The sequence below is a fragment of the Ciconia boyciana genome, chromosome 8 (assembly GCF_034638445.1).
Source record: "Ciconia boyciana chromosome 8, ASM3463844v1, whole genome shotgun sequence".
Lineage (NCBI taxonomy): Eukaryota > Metazoa > Chordata > Aves > Ciconiiformes > Ciconiidae > Ciconia > Ciconia boyciana.
The window spans coordinates 32397269-32414434 of NC_132941.1; the positions used below are offsets into that span (position 1 = coordinate 32397269).

The 17166-nt window shown below is 43.5% G+C and overlaps 1 long non-coding RNA gene across 3 annotated transcripts in view; it reads left to right on the top strand.

Moving 5' to 3' along the window:
• Positions 1-20: 20 nt before the first annotated feature.
• The window catches only part of LOC140655122 (uncharacterized), a 131122-nt gene continuing 113976 nt past the window's right edge, over positions 21-17166 (top strand). The window contains exons 1-5 of one of the 3 annotated variants that reach the window (XR_012043683.1): positions 21-349; positions 710-851; positions 3063-3173; positions 6475-6826; positions 7516-7656. This is a non-coding gene — a long non-coding RNA (uncharacterized lncRNA). The other 2 variants (XR_012043684.1, XR_012043685.1) reach the window with 2 other exon arrangements.

Sequence of the window (17166 nt, forward strand, 5' to 3'; positions counted from 1 at the left end):
GGCCGGCGGGGGCTGCGCCCCGCGGGGCGGTGTGCGAGGGGCGGCGGGGCCGGCCGGCTGCCGGAGGTGTGCGGCGGCACAGCCTGCGGCCGCCATCTTAGCGCCGCGGGGGGTGAGGCGAGGCGAGGCGAGGCGTGCGGGAGAGGGCCGCTGCCCCGGGAAGCGCCCTCCACAGCCCCGGCCCCTCCGTGGCGGGGCGCTGAGGGGCAGCGGCGAGGGGGGCGTCGCCCGCTGGTTGCAGAGGCCCGGGCACAGGCACGGCCCCGCTCCCGGCGAGCGGGCGGGCAGGCAGGCTTGCCCGCCCGGGGGTCTTCGCAGTGCCCTGCCTGCTGGGGACGGGCAAGCCACGGTAATAAACAAAGTTCCCGTGCCGCGCGTGTTCTCCCGTATAGCTGTGGGAGGGTGAGGAGAAGGTGCAGGAGAAACTTTTCACTTGGCTTGTAGTTTAGCCGTGTAAAACTGAGCACGGTAGTGAAGGTCGTAGACATAGAACGGACTACGTAAACGGTTTATTTTTTGATCACTAATTGCTTGTTACAGCTAAGCCATTTTGGCAAATTGAACGGATTTCAACTGGCGTTCTGACACTGCCGCTCCCGTTGGAGTACAGGACTGAGGTCTTGCTGTACGGCATGTGCTGTCCTTGATATGTCTTCTTATCGCCGCTTTTGAGTGTGATTGTATCTGAATTCATTATCTTTAACCACAGATGAACATCGAACGAGCACATGGAGTTCCAGACGCTGATTGTCGGAGAATCCACGTGTGACAGAAAGGATGGATAATCTTTTGGCTCAGTTCCAGCCTGGTGGAGCCTGTGTGTGGTTGTTTCAGGCTGATGTACAAAAAGGGTACAGCATCTATTCTGCTAGGGCATTACATGCAACATTTTATTTCATTTATATATCTGTGGCAATGATCCTATTGCCTTCTTTCTAATATGCATGACTGCGCATAGCAGATCACGCCTAGAAAATACTGTGGTTTTGAAGTCAGAAATTAACCTGTTCGTGCTGGGATTTGTTAAACAAAGTTAGGTTCTGATCATAAAAACATACAGACTCATACTACCTTGAGTTCAATTATTTAAGTGGGTGTTCAGCACCTATGTACCATGGTCTAGGCTGAGGTGGTTAGGATTCTGACAAACAGCTGAATGATAATACTCCATCAAATAGGACTCCAGTGGCTGCAGCCCACCAAGTTAAAAAATTTCATTTAAAACAAGGTAAACCAATGTGTTTTCTTGATTAAAGGCAAGCTCAAGTCTTAAGATATGCATTAAACTTAAGTAAGATATATGTGGCCATATACTATTCTTACATATTATACATGAATTAGAAATATAGATGATGTGGGTATGTGATGGCCCAGTAGAGGATGAAATACTGATACTGTAAACGAAGATCAGTGACTTGAATCTCTCTTCCCAAACCTATTTCCCTCCCTCTGTAAATAAGTTTGGTGCACAGAATGCAAATTTAGGTCATGGTATTATTGCTTCCTCTTCATAGATGAGGATGTTGATTTGAGTTGCTTCTTTCGAGTTCCACCTGAAGCTACAAAGCATTGCAGTCTCCAGCTGTTTCATGTTCACACACCAATGTTTTAAGTCATTTCTCTCTCCAGTGCCAGTGTTGGGAGTACGGGGTGAAGATCACGTGAGCATTTCTATACCTGGCAGGAACAGGTCTGCCTGGCAGGATGCTTGGAATGAGAGGGCAGACATCTTGAGTTGAGAGGTAGAGCCTTTAATGGCCTGTGAGCCTTTCTGTATTGGAGTGAACTGCTGAGGACACCGACAGTCTCACCGCTGCTGTGTTGATTGGCAACTGGCATTTTGTCAGAAGCCAAGGTATTTGGAAGGCTCCATGTTCAGTGTGTTCTATTCAGTCCTCTTCCGCAGGGACAGTCAATTTAATTATGGAGATGTGGACTGGAATTTTTAGCAGTTATCATTATCAGTGATAATGATAAATTATCTCTCTATTGGCTTAAGCTATCCATTTGTGTCCTGCCTCAGCAATTACATTTTATGTTTGCAAGTGATTGCTAGAATGCTCACTTTTGAACACACTGGGTTTTTTTCTGTGCAGCACAAAAATAAGCCATTTTGTAGAAACAGAAATGCTGGGTATTGGTAGGACATTGTGCCCTTGGAGTAACATGCAGTTGTAAGAAAGATCAGCATGGAAAACCAGGATCCTGAGTTCTGATCTCAGCCTGATCTTGACTCGTTGGGTGATATTAGGTGAGTTACTTGACCCTTTTAGTGCTTATTACTCTGTAAACCATGAATCATACGTCCGATGTACAAGGATGTTTATTAAGATTTTAAGAACATCTTTATGTGAACATTCCCAGTGCCATGTTATGTCGGTGATAAGGTTTATATTTTGCATAACTGATCACCTTATGATCCTCAATGTTTTTAACGACTGTATTGATTTCCATTTCTAACACGTACAGACAAAAATATGTCCTTGGCACTTAACGTTCCAGTTAAATGCTATATCACACCCACATTTTTCAGTGCAGTAATATTAAAAAAAAAAAACAACAAAAAAACCCCAATAAAAAAACAACCTCAAAAGAAAAGCAAGCTGTCCAGCCAACTGACAAATTGACATGTTTTTTCTTCTGAAAGGCCATATTCTTAGCTGGCCTCTACCATCTTGAGTGCACGTGAAGCAAAAAAAAAAAAAAAATCACAATGTAGTTGCTTGGCTGGGCTTTGAGACTGCTTTGTGTCGGTGATGCAATGACGTAAGTTCAGCCCAGTGGTTTTGTGATACAACGAGTGTGAGGGAGGTCAGGTTCAGGTTACGGTTTTGGTCTCCTGCTGTGTTTGTGTTTTCCCCACACACAGAAAGAGAATGTGTTGAGAAGTGTTACAGCTATTTTCTCCTGCCCAACCCCGCCCCCATTTCTAGGCTCCTTTCTACCTGAACTCTCCTGCGGGATTGACAGTTTTTCAGCTTCTCGCTTCTTTGTTGCTGTTATGTATTACAATTCCCCCCAGGTTTGTGAAACATCCCTTGCTCATTTTCACTTTCTTCTAGGGGTTGCTTCCCAGATTCTCTTAATTTGGTTTGAGAAGTTAGAATTACCTGTAACCGTCAGGTAAAACAACAGTCTTGAATGGACGAAAATGACAGCCGCCTGCTTAGAAGGTCAGTTGTTAGCTGTAATTAAATGTTGTGTCACGATGCTAGAATATTTCACAAGGTGTAGAGCTTGGACAGGCAATACAGAAACCATCCTCCATTATAATGTTGCCAACGGCTGCAGATACGTGTTTACATACGATGGAAAATAAGAATTGGTGTCAAAGAACACCTTTTTTGCACTGTTCCTGCCACTGGTTCTGCAAGGGTGTATATGTATATTTTTTTTTATAGCTACCACCAATCAAGGAGATAGATATGAATGCTAGCCAAACATGATTCAGATGAGAACAAGACTAAAAAGAGAGAAGACAAACAACATGTCTGTAATGTTTGCTGGCTCTCCAGTAATGGCTTACGTAAAAGAAAGTTGGTTATCAATTATTCATCAGAGAATTTATATATCCATAGAAACACAGAGGAGTGCTAGATATAACTGTACTGAAATCAAAAGGGGAATTAGGTTCATATACATACTAAACTTCAAGGAGATCTATGTAACATTAAGACTCCCACCCACCTTTACCACTTCTTTACTGACACACATCCTGTATTCCATTCACCACGTAATTCACCCCTTGCTGCACTTTTCATTTGTTGTAGCCTCTCTGTTAAATGCACTATTTCTATATAAAGCACATCATTAATGAGTTTTATTGACAGTTTGCTACTGAAGAGCCTAGAGCAGGAGTTGGAGTGACTCAGAGTAGGAAAGGCTGTGCAGCATGCAACTCCCGGTGCATGAATTTGCAGAGATAATGAGCCTCATTCTGATCTTCTGAGTTTAGCTCCACTGATTTCCACTGGTGCAAATCAGATCTGTGCTGATGTCTCTGATGCCACCCAGGTTAGACAGTGGTGATAGGTAGTGTTAGTCATGGCCTTATTCCTTCTGAACTCTCTGACTGTCTAGGACCGATCCTGAGTGTGAGGAAGACGACTACTAGCATGGTTAGAAACTGCCTTCTCTTCATGCGCTCCCTTCTCGGCATGTAGTTTGCAGGAAGGCATCTCTGGCCAGAGCCACTTGTGTGGTGTCACTCTTAGCCACTGCAGCTGCGGAGCTGTGCGATACTTTCACCAGTTGTACGCAGCTGTGACAGAAGAGAGAGAGAAAGGGAGGAATCCCCTAATGGTTGTAGAAAGAGTTATTACTTGATGTTTCTAAGTTTTTCATGTATCTTTAATGTTTTCTAAAGAAAATCTGATTATATAATCTGGGAAAAATACGACCTTTATGTCTAAAACTTAAAAATATATTCAAGAATATTGTTGAAGTGTTCACAATCCTGGGTGCTCAGATATGGGCAGGAAGGTAAAAAAAGATTTTTTTGGTAAAGATTTTTTTGATAATTACTGAGAGGAAAGAAACCCACAGCTCAATTTGCAAGTGTGATTCTGAGTCCACAAAAAGCTGTATTGTCACTCTTTCTTATTACTGGCATAAGTTTCAAAATAAAATATCAACAGGAATGTGTATGGATACTATGTTATGAAGAATGTAATTAGAAACAAATGGGAAACAAATCATTGATTAAACTGGTTAATCTCATGATGTACAGAGCACCGTAATTTGGACCATCACTTTTAGTCTTTTACCTGACAGCAGAAAAGACACAGTTAAAGATGTGATATGTTTACTTGTGATTTCTTCCCTGCATATCTTTATCTCTGGTTGTATTAAAATAATTTGATTTTTATTTTACATAAGTGCATTCAAAAGCAGTAAAATGCATAGGAGGCATTTATCATTTTGTTGATATAAGTTACTGTTAATTTAAATGCTGACACTACCCATTGGGAAAGTTGAAATCTGTTTCCTGGGATACTTGGTACCGAATGAAAGTTGTACTTGGCTGATGCTTTATTAGCATGAGGGGTTTGTCTCCTCCCTGGAAGGTCCTGGCTGGTGGGGAAGTGGAGCACCTGGAGTCCATCCTGCTGTTGCGGGCAGTGAGTGCAGGGTGCTGTGTCTCACCCCCCTGCCACCCCAGCTGTGCCGGGGAAGAGCCACCTGGTGCTCGCTGCCACTGGGCAGTTCCTCGGGCTCAGAGCGTGGCTCTCTCCACCGTTTCTGAAACTACTTCCCTGTAGGTCCTTTGAATTCTGTCACTGTCCCTGGCTGCCAGACCCGTAAGGCCCCTTCCGCCTCTGTTATATCAGTGCCGAACTCCACTTGGTTTTTTTCTTTAACTGTTACTTTTTCAGAGAATCCCGAGGGTCCTGTTTGGTCACCCAGTGGGAGAGTGGAGGGTGGGAGAAAGCTTGCAAGGTCACCTCTGTTTGGAAGCAGCTCCCTTGGCCTTCAGCCCTCCCCTCAGCAGCTGGCTTTCAAATGGCAAGGGAAGGTTTTGTTGATACGACCCAGGGGAAAGGCCTGCTTGGCGTACGAAGACTCTGCAGAGTCCTCGTTGTCAGGCAGTGATGAGAAAAGCTGCTCCCTTGCAGCGAAAGCCTTATGTTTCTCTCTCGGTGCATGTCTCCCATTATCACTGATTCAGTGCCATATTTACTTTTGCCTGCTTTGAGATAGGTGCGGTATTTGAGCGCTTTTGTACCAGGGTAAGGTGTGATCCTGCTGTGTTGGAGTCTGAGAGTGGAAGTAGATCATTTACTAACTGGGGTCCCAGAGGGTGTGAGGTGTGGGTCTACCACTGCTTGTGCTACGTTAAGTAGTGATCACACACCAACTTTTAGGCAACCTTACTAGCAAGGTCTAAAGTAATCCTATTTTAAAGAGTTACTGCTGTGCAGATGAGTCACTGTAACCTGCTTGGTGCTCACTCATAGCCTTCTCTCACTGCAAAAATGCTTTAGCGTTTAGCACAGACTGTCTTTAAGGTAAGCCTTTCTTTTTCGCAATCATGAATGAGGACTGGTTGTGGTCATCACACAGGTGATAAGCAGAAACTTATGAAGCCCTAGTAACTTGATTGCCTTTGGTTATACATGTAACGTTATTTTAAGAGTCTCTTTTCAGCAAGAGAGAGAACTTTTTCATTTCTTAACAATTTGGGATCAAATTTATCCCAGTGGAGATCTATACAGGGTTAATCAATAGTGCTAAATTTAAGAAGGAAAGAATAAGTAATTTTTAAGGAATATCCAAGGAACATTTTTCTATTTTAAATAAATAATGGATACATTTTTTCATGGAAAGACTTAACGTTCATCAGAAAAAGAGGTAAATGGTAAAATTTAGTGGGTAAGGTGTTTCATGGTACAGGGAATTTCTTTCAGTGTTTTCTGGTGTTTGTAGTGTTTAGGTTAATTGGTAAATCCAGTAAAATCCTTCTTTGTCCCATAGGTAAAGGGTCCGTATTAACCTTGAGGCCCCCGGGAGGAGGAAGGAAGTTTTATGCAAGTGTTTGAACAAGGGAGGTGGACTGAGGGAAGCAGAAGAAAAAGGCCAGGACCCACAGGACTGTTACAGCCACCCACGCAGCAGTATTGATCTCTCTGAGTTGTGGTTATCAACCAGGATTTGACTACTTCCAAGACAAAAGTATTAAAATACAAGAACATCAATTAGAAAATGTTAGCAATTAGTTAGTAGAGGAAAATGGTGAGGAAAAAGAGAAGGAAGGAAGAGATGCCAGTGTGGATGAAATGTCAGTGAATGAGGCCAGGGGGATGTTCCAGAGAAGCAGCATGCAGAGGTGAGTTGGTATTGAATGTGCAGGGAATGAGGCAAGGAGGGAACAGGGCAGTTTGGTTCCATGACATACAGTTGTGGGATGAACAACTGTTAAAGGGAACATACAAAGACATTTGGAAAATCAGTGCTATGTGTAGGCTAGGTTTTGAAGTGTGGATTAGAATGATATAAAAATTTTAGTTTCTTTAAAAATTAAGAAAGTAATTTTAATGGTGTGTTTAGGACAAAGTGAAAAGTCACAAGTTTGGAAATGACAGATGCTTGCCAGAGCTATAAACATGACCTTTGCTGGTTGTGCTCTAGTACTCAGAGTATTTACGTAACCGCATGCTCTTTTTCAGTTAGAATAATACTTGTCAGTAACATACCACCTCTGCACTATGCTACAGTGTGCATAGGTATGTCTTCAGATGATTGAGGAAAATATCCAAATGTTACCAAGGTATAAAGGGAAATTAGTTCAGATATTTAGTATCTAGATTTTACTTTTGTATTTCACAGCATGGCAGCAGAGGTGTGGCAGATTTTTCTTGGAAAATTAGGATGCATTCCAGCAGAAACTGATGCAGAGACTCAGCTTTTTCCTGAAAAATAGCTTCCACTGTTCCCCATAGCTAAGTACTTAGAGCTTGCAGGATCAGGGCCTAACAAGCCACACATCCTTCTTACTGTTTTTTTTTTTTCCTCCAGGAAAACAAAACTCTCCATGTCTCCATGTTGAAATGATTGGAAATTGAACTTAGGGGGATCTAGCATGTGATTACTTTTTTTAGACAGGATTTTCTTTGCAGCTGAATTGGAGTGGGTCTTTTTTTCCTCCCAAACCAGATGGTAAGTGATTCAGTACTTTTAGCCATAGAAAAATGATTTGTTTTCTTTCCTCAGTAGTTGGTGCGAATGTACTTTTCTTTATCTATTTACATATTATGTAAACACACTTTACCAGCATTTATGTACATTGTTTACAGTCCTAATCCTGCAGAGAGCCCTGTATAGGCAAGGCCTTACACATAGAAGGAGTTGACATTGCTTACAGAGAGCTGTTCGCATGGAACTCATGGCAGGGTTGTAACTATATTTGTATTTTTATGTATACACTTACATTTGTGATATTGTACGAGGATGCCAACAGAACCGTGAGTCCACAAAGCAGTTGAGTAACTTTGTGCACTTTACTTTTTTTCACCTAACAAAGTCTCTGGGGATGCCCTTGATCTCTTCTGCTGTCTTCCTGTGGTAGGTTGTAGTCCTTGTGACTTTTGAGTTAAAGCTAAAAGCTTTATCCTTTTTATAGAGTGTTGGGGCAAGTTCCTCCTGGTGTGCAGGGGGAGCGAGGGCCTTATTCATGTGACCTTTTGGACATGTACTGATGCTACTAGGGGGACTTCGGAAGGGATTCCAGTAATGGTGGGAAATATTTGGGAGAGTATTTAAAAAAACATCTTTCACATGTGTATCTGATTTCTCAAGTTTATTGGCATCTATGTTTGTGTGTGTATATACAATGTTAAAACTGAACGCTAAATGCAGCTTGTTTTGTGCTGAATAAAACATACTTGTAAACCATATATATGCCGTCTCAGCATATGGGTATTTGAGGCAGAACAGAAGGATCTGAAGCTGATAGCATACTACATTATAGGGAAATAGCATGTTATAGTGTCCAGCCACTGATTTCCTTATACAAGAAGGTTCAAGCAAGGTTGCCCAAGCAGCCTGACAGTTGTCCTTTCCAAGCAGTTAAGAGCTGTTTTGTAAATTTGATGTGCCTTTACCCTAGCTTTGTCTGAGAATTAAAACATTGAATGCATAGTCATACTGCTGCTTTACTGAGATGATAATACTCTACTTCAAAAATAGTGACCAGTTTCTCTGTTTGCAAATCTGGCTGTACAGAGTTGGAATGGGATTATCCGATTCTCCTCTTCATTCTCACCTCATCTACGCACACTTCAGCTGAGTCACTGGGGTTCGTGCACAGAGGAGCTGGCCCCTTGCCTTGTTTTCTAGGTTTACCAGAGAGTTGAAATCCAGTTCTTAGCATCTCCCACTTGAAAAATGTGACAATCTTCTGGTTCTGTGAATTCTAGTAGGGAAGAGAGAGACATGAATTAGCATCAGAAATACTGTGCTGTGACATGTCAAGTTTTTCTCCTCAATTAAATTATTCCGTGGAAGAGTAGCAGAAGAGGGCCCTTGAAGTTAGCACTGTTTTTTTGTCATGGGTCAGTAGTCAAGCTGGGGTGATTGACTATGCCTCGTATTTGTGTAATAAATCACTTCTCCCTTTATGCAAGGGGAAGATTTGGGGGAGTTTGCCTCTCAGGCTATGTGGCTGTTGATGTAGTCAGGCAAGGTGGCAGAGAACTGTGTCTGCAGAAGGACACGTAATCCTGCGGGATGCTGCTGCATGGGGTGGCGTGTGAATCCCGTCTGAGGTCAGACTGCCTGCTGGGAGGAGCGAGAGCTTGTTTGGCCACTGCTCTCTTGTGTGTTACGTACCGAGGGCTGTACCTCTGGACATATCTCATCACGGTCGCCAACAGTCACATTTTTTATAACTGGGAATTGCTTTATTACATTACCAGAAAGAAAGAAAAGCACAAAGCAATGGTTATGAACTTCTAAACGCCATGTCTGTAGAAGAGCAGAACAATAAATCCTAACCCAGCTGTCGTGGGTGTGCAGGGACAGCAGGATTAAGATTTCTGTTCTCTCAGACTGTTGCTGTGCATGCTCTTGCGCTCGTCATAGTTGCCTCCTGACTGGCAGCAGAGTGCTTTTTTCCCAGTGCCACAGTTCCTGGTGTCCCCTGGCACCTAGCCACCTGTCCCTCACTGGCCAGATGTTGCACAGGGAATGGCACCGTGCCTGCGAGTGTGGCAGTGGCTGTGACATGTATAGCAAATGACGGGAGTCCAGGAGAAGTTAAACCAGGTGATCTGTCCAGGAGAGTGAGGAAAGTCTGGCCTCAGTGCGGAGGGCTCTGAAAAAACAGGGTTGGAGACCAGTTATCTGTTACCTCCTGTGAGCCCCAGGGAGTAAATACTGTGGAGAAAACTTGGCTCAAAGCTTCGAGGACTAAGTAATTGCTGGAAGCTCTAGGTTACTTAGGACATAAGCATGCATTTATAAGCACTGGAAGTACTGAAGAGAGTTTCTTCTGGTTTCGGTTAATAATAGGGCACGTTGTGTACAGTTTTTTTGCTTGATTGGTTCATTTTATTGTGTGTAAATACACTGTAGAAACAATTTTGTCTTTTGTTCAGCGTTACTCAGCTGGCGTGCTTCTTGTAAATCCACTGAATTAAGGAGAATAAGTCTGTCTGTGAAACAAGGTCCATATAAAATAAAGGCCTGCGAGGGATGCGGTGGGACCGCAGAGGAGTTAGAAGGATGATGAGCAGAGGGGGCAGCGTGTGCAGCAGAACAGAAACCTCTAGGCCGCGTGTGCCACAGGCACAGCAACTCGCTGGTGATGTGAGTTGCCTCAGTGAAAAAGGAGTTCTGCTCTCCCATGTGTGGCACGAAACTAAAGCTCTACTGATCTTGGTGGAAATGACATGGTTTTGCACTAGGGCAAATGCGAGCAGAATCTGGCCAACTGTTAATAGCTTTTTGTATTTGGGGCTGAAATAAAGTGGCTGTGTATGCAAATAATTGTGCAAGCGTGATTCCTAAGTGATTTATAAAAGGCGAATTCAATATTTAATTGTTGGAAATACAAACTGTTTGGCACAAATCTCCTGGTTTGGCTGAGCTGTACTTGACCTGTGACAGAGAGAGCAAAGGTGATTTTAAGTCCTGGGATCCAAGGGGTCAGTCTGTAATGTAACTCAAGGCAGAGTCAGTGCATTGGCTGCTTTGTAGTTACAGATGCTTATTTTGTGTACAAAACCAGTTGATTCATTATCTTTTATTTCCATTATCTCATCTCAATCTTTATGTGTGAATCTGAGCTATTTTACTTCAAGGGGGTGGCACATAACTAGAATTAAAAAAAACAAGGTTTGATAACAAGAATTTGGTTGTTTTGATATAAAGATGTTCTGATGTAACCAAAATGATAAAATTGGTTAAATCTATGTGCAGAACCTGAAAACTTTGTGGGAAGCATAACAAGTTGAAAATAACCTTTCTTCTGCTCTGTGCCCTGCATTTCTTGCAATATTTTGACCCATGCCTCGGAACAAGGATAGTTTAGCTCTTAGAATATAAAAGGGACAATTACAAGCAATCACGTTGCTGTAGCTTAACACACTGTCACTCCTCAGCTGTGCTTCAGGAACCAGCTGAACTTCAGGAACTCTGCTCTCGTGCCCTGTGGTGAAATGATACCTGTTGGCTTAAGCTGTCTTCATGTTGTTAAATTCTTAAACTGTGGTAATCTCACCACAAGGTATCAGTTGTCCTTATGCCTAGAAATGTGTTCATCCCATTCAAACTCCTGAAAGCAGAGAATGTTTTTCCTGAGGCCAAGGTTTAAAAATGGCTTTACCTTTCAAAGAATCTCCAGAATTTGACAAGTAAATTTTACTTATGCAAGCTCTTTTTTTTTTCTCCCTCTATCATGTAAAAGTGACAGTACAAGTATGGATTATGTGGAGAGACATCAGATTTTATTGGGGCAAAAATGTGAGCCCAGAGCTGATGGAGTATGTCTGAAAATACTTCCTGGCAAAACTTAAACTGGCTGAGACTCAGAAGCTCGTATCTAGTTGACATCACTGGAAGATGCACACACAAAGCGAAAGTCCTATGTGGCCTTTAAGCTTCTGCTCCTGTGGTACATGAGGTTTTATACTACACAGAAGAATTGAACCATTCACTTTTCTGGGTAATTGAGATAAAACAGGTATCTGTGATCTATTCCAGTCTGCTCTGTCTGGGGTATGCCTCCATGACTTTAACGAAGTGGCGCTTATGCACAACAAGGAGCCTCTCTGGATGGAAACACCGTAATGCAGGACTCATTAAGTGATGATACTTGATAATTTTTAAAGAGATGAGTACAACAGTTGCTGCTTATCTAGATCATAGAAATAACTTGAGGGAGTATGTTCACCAAAGTGAAACGTTCTCTAAAATGCTTGCTAACAGGTTATTTATGCTTGTTTACTGCAAGAGCAGTATCTTTTTCTCTCAGCCAAATGGAAAATTAGATTTTCTTCTTATTTAAGTATATGAGGAGTAACTGTGAAAATTGGTTGGGTTACACTGATGTTAAGTAAGTGTCACCAGTGGAAAATCAGGCCCAGTGCTTTTTTTGTGTGTTTGGCCAAAGGAAGGGGCATTTCCATTTTCTGTTGCTGATTGAGTTCCCCTATGATCTTGTCTAATATCCAAAAACTCTGAAACTGTATCAAGAATATGGTCTCTCTTGTGCCCTACCACACAGAAAAATCACGCAATCAAGTTCCCCATTTGTGTGTGTTTCCTTCCTTTGACTGTCCTTTTAGATGCAGGCTCTCTGGGACAGGAGCTGTCTTTTGCTGCGCCCGAGCCTGTGGGCACTGCTGGAATAGAAAGAGCATCTTTCTTTCCGCTCTGCTGTTTGGGTGTGACAGAGGGCCAAGTTGGAAGGCTGGTGGGTGGCTGGCTTGCTTTTCTAGGTGAACCCAATGAAGCAGATGGATTGCATGAGGAGTCTTGTGTTGCTCTGGCTGGCACCAACTGTGGCTGGATACATCAGAAATCCCAGAGCTGCTCAGCTCTAAGCCCCGTCTGTGCAGCTACAGCACCAGTCTCCAGGGAACTGAGGTTACTAGATTGGAGGATACAAGTTGTGTTAAAAGGCCAGTCCCTGGAGGTTTAGGAGCAATAGCAGAATAAATACTTACAACTTGCTTTCATTTTGCATGGCACAGGATTTGTTCTTCCTTGCAGAGGACTTCTCCAGTGCTGCTTGGACATGCCTGCTGCTCTGTGATTACTCCTAAAGCCTTGATTTGACAGCAGCCTCTGGTGTGCTGTGGGCCAGCACATCCGCGTAGCAGCAGGCCCACCAGTCTTCCTGCAGAGAGTTAAAGGAGTTTTGGAGAAACTGAGTGATTCAAAAATTTGCCACTCTCTTCTCTGGCAGCTCCCTGGATTTGAGGTGCCCCTTGTCTCTGGCAGAGCTGGGCAGCAGGCTGCGGAGGAAAGCAGCACTGGTTTTATTGTCTTTCGCATGCTTAGAGCTGCTGATGTGAGGTGCTATAAGTGTAGGTTTTTTGAGAGGAGTTTTGTAGGTGAGGAAGAAGCATCACTATCAAGTGAACTGGAGGGGTAGTACTTTGACCTCTTGGCACACACGACAGGCTGAAGAGAAGGAATAAGACTGACAGAAAGAAAATAATCTTAATCTGGGCAATGTCAGCTTGTCATCGTCAGTTTGGTAGTTACGTAGCTGCGAGCCTACGGCTGCCTGCTTTGCAAGGGGCAGATCATTAATGACAAGGCATGGCAGAGTGCAGCATGCTTAGGGCGTTGAGGTGCTAAGAAGCTGATACCACCCAGAATAACTGCAGAGAGCATGGTCATGTCCAACACGAGGTACAGTTTTAAGAACTGAAAAAACTTGTTATCCAGCATGTCACCCTTGAAGACAACATGCGGCATACATGCTGAAACCTAAAACTCCCTCGCTTTCTGCCTCCTCAGCAGCTGCATACATACATTCAGCTTCTCCTTAGTGTGAGCCACAAAGTGAGAATCAGTGTAGCACAGGGATCGGAAGAGCTTTGGGGTTCCGTAGGACAGCTGGATGTGCAGCAGTCCTGTGCCTTTTGACCTGAGAAGCACTGGAGCACCTGGGTAGCCGTGCTGGGCCGGGCAAAGGGGTGGTGCAGGCATACTGTTAAGGCATATAGATCTCTGGCAAGAGTGACAGCGGAGGCAATTTTGTGGGTCAGAGAGAGTGTGGGACTGAGGTAAGAGAATGCAAGAGCACACTCACTATGTGGCTGCTAAGTGGGGAGCAAGAAAGGATTTTACTGTTTGTGGCTGGAGGGATGGAGTGAGGAGTGATGGATCAGGTAGAGAAGAATCTCGTTGGGCTGTGGGGTAATTGTACAATATACCCAGAGCTTGCAATTTATCCCAAACCAGATTGGAAATGTTCTGGTATTCTTCAGTAGTGCTTACAAGCATCTGGTAGTCACCATGCTGGGCACCTGACTCACTGCCCAGAGCGCTGACAATGTGCCCCCTCTTGTTTGTCATACACACCTGCAGATCTAATACTTTTCTTCTGGAGAATACAGCACTTTCCTGTCCTGTGAAACAATGCTTCTCTTCTGCCATTCTCATGGAGATGTGGTGCGATGATATCACTTCCTAGCGAGGGGCTGGTGAATCACTTTGTTGGTGTTCATGAATCACTTCTTTGCTACCAGTTTCTGTACTGGTTTTAATATAATTTCCAAAAACAAGAATCATCATTTCAGAGACCTTTTACTTTTTGTTAAAGAGACAATACTGGAATTATCTCATTGCATAACATACTGAACCCAAGCTCCCAGTGTGCTGCAGAAGAGCTCTCCCAAATCTATTTGTGTAGCTGAAGGTATTGCCACCTATCCAATCGATCCCCTCCCTGGCAGTGGAAAGCTTGCTCACAACTGTGTGGGGAGAGGGAGCGTACATGTTTGTCTCACAGGCTCTGGTGGGTAGTCCAATGACAGCTAAAAGTTTAAAGCCCTGCTGTGGGTCTGATAACCTCTTGCATGGGAGCAGAAGTGCTCTGAGCTGTCATGGCTAGGTGTGCAAAGGCTCTTCTGCTAGTTGAGAGCCTCTGATATTTTATTGCCTGCCTAGGAAGTGTAACTGGTTGTTCATCTCCATCAACTTTGCACCTCAAGTGGTGTAAAGAAGGCAGGAAGCAGGAGTAAGTAGGTCCCTCGGAATTCCCTTGTCCAAGGGAAGAACAGACGGCAGGCTGTGTGGCTGTATTGAGGCAATGTCAAAGGTCTTTGACGTGCATCTTCTTATGCATTGGCACAGGGCTTTTTCTTGGGAAAAAAGGAGTTGTGCATGGTGTGAATACAGTCTTGTGAGGGTAAAGGCACTTGTGGTTTATTCTTGGCAAAGCCTGAGGCTGCTTTAAGTCATCTTTATGACAGCACTAATCTTCTGGCAACCGAAGGGTCAGGGAACTGCACGGGAAGCGCAGAGGTGCCTTTGCCCATTACCTTGTTTGATGGGCCAAGTGTCCCTCTGTCACAAAGATCCAACCCATTTCTTTGACCAAGCGCAGCACGTAATCTGGCAAGCCTACTGCTGCCTTTGGAGGGTATTTCCCCGTTGTGTTGTTTTGTCTTGACCGTTATGCCTTTCCCTTTCTCTGTGATACATTGCACATTGCCAGCTGGTATTTGTAACATGTTCAGTAGAATTTTAAAATGAAACTTCTTTGGAGGAGGTCAGCGTGCCGTGGGGGACACGGCCCGCGTGTGGGCAGCATCTGACAGATTCCTGTCACTGTTACCCAACAGGCTTGTCAGAAACCACAGCACCTGCCTGTGGACTAACACAGCGATACTAGCCAAAATGGGAAGTGTTGATGGCATTGTTTGCCCTGTGTGTTCATATTCATAGTCCCTCTCCAACATGAGAGGCGCAGTGTAAATGTCTGGAGGGATTGTTACATTTGTTAGGATAATGATACCAGATACCATTCAGTTCTGAGCAGCTGATGTGTAATTACTGTAATAGAAAAGCAGCACAGAGGATTGCTTAAGAGTTTTTCAGTTATCAGTGACTTTTCTGCACATAGGCAGATAAGGAGGTAACTGCCTAAAAGATTTCTCATTGCAGAATTAGTGCCAAGGATCAGATCTTCCTGACCCCATTGCTGGGAAGCTCTGTTCTCACATTTACAGTGTGCCTACATGCTGGAGATTTTCCAGTTTCATTACTCTTTTGTGATAGATGGAATCACTTTAAAACTGTTTTTTTAATATTGAAAGGTTATTTGACTTTTTCTGCCTATGTTGCAGCCGTTAGTGTGTTTCAAGTATGTTAGCACTCCGTCGCAGAATGCTGGTTTGTGCCCAACAGGGATTCTCAAAATAGCCATTGCTTCACCCTCTCTCTAAGCTTGTCTGCAGTCCAAGCCGATTAATTTTCCATGTGGTCCACTGTCAGCCTCCCATTGTAAATTATCTGCCCTTGTAACCCACAGCCTGATTTTTCTTGCTCTGTTCAATGGAACTACTGACCATCGAGTTTAGCGAATCAAGTTGGTGTTAAGAGAATACCTGTGAGAATTTTCTAGTTGCATGATTTGTACTTATTTTGTAAGTTTTGTAAGGCTCTCTGGTTCCCTGGTGCCCTGATCTCAAATGCGTGACCTTGGAAATTGGTTGATTTGAAATTGACTTTTTTTTCATTTGGAGTCCCCAGAGGATTGTAATTGCAGCGTTGCCTTATGACTGTGCTGAATTAAGAATCAGAGCCCAGCTGAAATTCCCAGACCAAAGGATACAATGGCTACTAGTAGCCTTGGTGCCTTTTTTATGCTTTTTTTCCTAAAGAACATCTTTTTGCATTGTACGTGGTTAGTGTTTTTGGAAAAATAAGTTATTTCTTAGGTACCTATTAAAATTTAAGAAAATAGTGGGTCCTCTTCCCCCTTATGTGCACACCTTCTCCTTCCATATGCTTTAGTGTTGTAAACTGATCATCTCTTTCTATTGTTATGGGAAAACATTTAAATAGCACAACATTTTATAGACAAAGGAGGGAAAAATCCAACAACTTTGTACTCTGCCTGTAGGAGCTCTCAGTCTAAGTATGGCAAAATTAGCAAATATGAAATGTAGGCCAACAGCTAAGGAGAAGAAGGGAGCGAAGTTACAGATGCTAAATAAAGACAGGATGAGATTGTTCGAAGAGGCAGGAGGAAGGACGGAGGATACTTGGCAAGAGAGACCCGATGATATGGGTCAGCTTTACTCCCATTGAATCTGAGTGTTATTCCAGATTTATGGAGATATGACATCCAAAGCCCTCCCAGGGAGAGAGATCTTAGCCCAGAGGGCAGCATGGGATAAGGCTCAAAGCATGGAGAAAAAAGGAGACACTCAAGAACAAAAGGAGTAAGAAAAGTAGAGGGAGCAAGAGAGTGAGTAGGGAGGAAGAAAAGCAGAGGGGTTGGGAGCAGCCCTGGATAGGACTGTGTAAATGCGAACTGGGGTCTTGAGCAAAGTCAAAGGCAGTTTTCCCAAAAATAACAATGGTCTCAAGCCCAGCACAAGAACTTGAATTTGACTCAAAAGTAAAGAGAATTAGAGCAATTCTGCTGTCTATCAGATCTGCATTTGGAATTTCAAGCTTTGTTTTGCTTCTGGAGTCCTCAGT